This window comes from Triticum dicoccoides, chromosome 1A, assembly GCF_002162155.2.
Source record: "Triticum dicoccoides isolate Atlit2015 ecotype Zavitan chromosome 1A, WEW_v2.0, whole genome shotgun sequence".
Taxonomy (NCBI): Eukaryota; Viridiplantae; Streptophyta; class Magnoliopsida; order Poales; family Poaceae; genus Triticum; species Triticum dicoccoides.
Window position 1 is genome coordinate 28,433,030 of NC_041380.1, and position 4,380 is coordinate 28,437,409.

The 4,380-nt window shown below is 41.5% G+C and overlaps 1 long non-coding RNA gene across 1 annotated transcript; it reads left to right on the forward strand.

Annotated features, from left to right (window-relative positions):
* Positions 1–859: 859 nt before the first annotated feature.
* Positions 860–3,190, forward strand: LOC119354583. The gene is made up of 3 exons (XR_005171116.1): positions 860–1,115; positions 1,444–1,555; positions 2,160–3,190. It is a non-coding gene; the product is annotated as an uncharacterized LOC119354583 (long non-coding RNA).
* Positions 3,191–4,380: the final 1,190 nt, after the last annotated feature.

Sequence of the window (4,380 nt, forward strand, 5' to 3'; positions counted from 1 at the left end):
CACCGCGGCACGGATTGGCTCAATTTCCCCTTCGGCACACGTTCGGTCCACCTCATCCTGCCAGAGCCGGGGGGGTGAGCTTGGCTATGGCGCGGGAGGACCGCGAGGCGAGGGAGCGCTTCGAGGCCGAGGTTGCCAATGAGGACTACATCCAAGAGCTCCGCCGGGAGCACCTGGAGCTCATGGAGGTGGAGCGGATTATCTTTGTCGATGCCGGCGGCCAGGTTATCGTTCTCTCCAACAACGAGGTCCAAGGCGGCGAGGACGGCGGCGCGTAGGGCGGCGAGGACGGCGGCGCGTAGGGCGGCGAGGTGGGTGGCGAGGACGAGGAGATCGACGTCGACGAGTGGAGGAGTGTCTTCCCCGATGACGAAGACGACGGCACCGGCCCGGATCCAAATTGCGGCACACCGTACCTGATGAGGAAGGATTGGCTCAACCTGACAGTCGACCGAAAGTAGTTTAGTTAAGCTTAGTTTAGTTTAAATTTGTGTTCTATGTTCGGTTGTGAAAAACTATATATGTTTATGTTTGAATGCATGCTACTTTCGGTTCAAATTACATTGAATTTGATCAAACTGAAGTTTCACTACCAGAAACTGTAATTATTTCTGTGTGCCAAATTTGTTTTCCTGTCGGCCCCGCAACCGGCCCATAGAAAAATTGGTTTTTACTGTCGGTGCTCGGTCCACAGGAGTAAATGCCATGGGGTTCGCGCGGCCCATCTCTAAATCCACTAGAGCGCCGCGAAAATTTGCCTACTTTCGCGCCGTGAAGCCTGTTTTGGTGCCTTATATCGCGCCACGCCCATGGAAAAAATCCCCCAAAATCTCCCGAGCCCACCCTTCCACCCGAGCGCCTCCCCGCCCCCATCCGAGCTCCGCCCAGTGCCCATCTTCGCACCGTTCCTACCGCAGCATGCGCATCCCACTTCTCCGCCCCCAGATCTGTGGCAAGCTCCATCAAATCAACTTCGATCTATGCCATCCGACTGCTCCGCCCTTCTGCATGGCCTCCCCTGGATGGCTTGTCACCCATCGCCTGCTCCAACTCCAGTGTCGTCCCTCTCCGCGGGTGACGTCTCCTCCAAACCGCAAGTCTGCAAGTCGACCATGGTATGTTCAATTTATGTTCAAGTCCGATGTACCATCTTGAAAGAGGATTTAGTATGAACGCAATTTCTTTTCACTATGCATTAGTAGGTTCTGTTCCTAAACATTTTTCTGACTTATGTAGCGGTGCATAAGAAGTTAGATTTATATTAGATCTCTGTAGTGTTTCTGCTTGAATGATGGGGTTCTTGTCATTAGAGTTCATGCAAATTCTCTGTAATATTTCTGCCTGAATTTTGTGCAAAGCAAATATTTTCATCCAGAGAAACATTAATTTTTGTAGAACGAAAATTTTAAAAAGGTTCAACAGCCATTCACGTATTTCTCAGAGCATCTTGGAGGCTGTGGCGCTGCTGGTGCTGCTGCTCCTGTGATGGGCCTAGTGGAGCCTACAGTTCCTTGATTTCAAGGAGGAAAGGGAAACATGATTGGTTCTTGGAGAGGTGAGTTGTTCCGTGCACAAAAATAAATCTCTAGGGTTGCTTAATTGAATCTGTTCACAGTCATTGTTATGTTGTGATAAAAAAACTTGCATGAATTTTTATTCATCACTCAATGCCTAAGCTGTTGTTGCTTTATTTGAATTGGATTGTACTGCAACATTCCATAAGATGTCATTCCAAATATGGTAAATAATTTCAGAACCTAGCACGCCATTTTCAAAAAATAGGGCTTGGCAGCATGAGCCAACACAGGGGATTGTAGCAACCGTACTGGGATTTGTAATGTGTTGTTCCAACATCCAGGTTTTTAAAAGACAATAAAGTCCTAGATATTTATTTACTCTTATGTTATCTAAAAAATGCTTTTAATGTGTATTTCGTCTAAGGAGTGATGTAGCGCCATGATTCTGCCCTTCCGCGAGCGCTTGGCTTGGAGTTGTCCATTGCCTAAGGCGAATGTCATCTCCCAGCTTGTGGCCTTGCCTCCTAGTTTTTTTCTTACTGTACCAAGCTGCAAAAGCATTTTTATTGATTGTTTGAACTCATCACAATACTCCAAATAGAAGCAACAATAATAAGATCGCTCCTTTTATGTTTTCTGCAGAAAGTAGCCTCCATGCTTCTTAAATTTGGCTACTGGTTTGTACAGAGGCTTTCATCTATGGAGAAGCACATTGATGGAGAAAGAAAACATACTCAAAGGCAATCTTTTTCAGGTACATACTCTATTGATTGAATAATACGGGCAAGGTTGTTGCAAAGATTTTTCCATACGTATGGTTCACATTCCATGGTTTAATTTGCAGATTGATATTTCATTCATTTTGATTTCTACACATATTCACATTTCCATATATTGACATGACTAGATGATTGAGATGACCGCGTCATCAACTGCCCAATAGCTGAAATGGAACTTCTAGGCACCTCTTTCAAATCTCATCGCACCTATTTCAGTTCTCATTTCCTAGTTGCAGCTAATCTAGATCAGGATTAAGGTTTAAGGTTCATGATCCATCTATAAGAGAGGTGTAATACCCTCTGCTCTTATCAGTTTATACTATTATTTCCACACCTGTGTCCAAATATATCCAGTGATTAATTTTGATACAAGTTTTTGATATTACGAGATCATGCTATCTCCAGTATGCTCAAGAACATCTTGATACTTACCTAGACATTTTTATTTCAACGTATTGAACATTAAAAGCCTTTTACCAATAGCAATGCACAAGAAATGTAGGTTCGGTTATAATAATTAACAAGATAAAGATATGTCAAGGGGCTTCTGTCATGGGCCATACTGTATATCATCTTAATTCAATTAAACTTTTTACTACTAGCTTGCTTCTTGGAACTTCCCATTTTCTTATTATATGTTCGAGCGTATGGTACTGGTGACAAGCCTTCCCTGACCCTCACTAGTTATCTTTATGTGACTTATAATTGTAAGCAGTACACACCAGTCTAAAGTGCAGCACAAATCCATATAAACGACTTTGAAATACTGAAATTTAGAGATTTAATTCCCTGTTATGTTGAGTTGTTTGCAAATTAGGTTGAGCTGTATCCTGATTCTCCATGTTCTTTGTTGATTGTTCAGCCAGATGTAGAAAAATAAAATTTGTACTTGTATTTGAGGTTAGATACTGCTATTTTCTCAGTATAACATTTCTGATGCATTTGTTGTCAACTCTTTGTACAATTTTGCACCTTATAGTTTCACTCAGTTATTATATGATAACTTTAGAGGGATGGAGCCAAGGTTTTGCCTAGTTAGTTTGAGAAACTGTGATGTCAAACAGTTTCTTACTGTATCACATAGAGATAATGGTCCTAGTTCTTGCAATCTTACTTTTAACAATTGACACTTGACATGAAATGTACTACTTCAATGAGTCTATTCTTTTTTTAACAGCTCAGTGAGTCCATTTGGTGCTGGTGGCTAATTTGAAACAAAAGCTTGCAGTCCAAACTGTGATTGAGTGGCATGAGGTTCTGTTTTTGCATATAGTTGAGGAACTTATTTGTTATTAGATGTGCACTTCTGTTTCAGTGACCGGATCACTGTATGCTAATTACAAACGGATTTGTGTACGAAATATATGTGATTTAGTAGAACTATGATTAATGTAATGTATCTAACGTACTACTTGTGAAATGGATCAACTGTGAGAACTATTTATATCATTTTTACATTTTTTTTATTATCCAATTCTATATTCCTAGCGGTTCAACCCCGACAGGGCTGTTATATTTCTTGTCAGCCTCCCGACAGACATATTTTGCTATCCCTGTCAAGCTATGGCTGACGGCTATTCCTGCCGGTTGACCGACAGGAAATATTATTCCTAACGGTTTTCCTTATTTCCCTGTTGGTTTTTGGCACACAGAAAATTTCCAGTTTTTGGTAGTGTTTACTCCGTTAAGTTTAAGGGATCGGTTAGAAACGACAAAATTAGTGGAGTATATATACTCCACTAAGGCTTTTACTCCCTTAACTTTTAGGGGATCGACTAGAGATGGCCTAATGTGGTGTTAGTGTTGAATATTGTGATTACCCGCTTAAACAGATTTTGGCATGTCTTGTTCGTGGTTACCACCAAGTAATGTTGCCTAAGAATAATACGTAGATATTTAACAGTTTATTAACTCTAAAAGATGACCGTTGCGTGATGATATGAAGTGGTAACACCCTTTCACCATGAAACTCCTTGAGGGGCTACAGAAATCCATAATTTTTCTGACATATGAATGCCTGGTATACGTACGTACACTAGCATATATATGGATAAAATAGCTTCGGATTAATATCATAGTTTTTT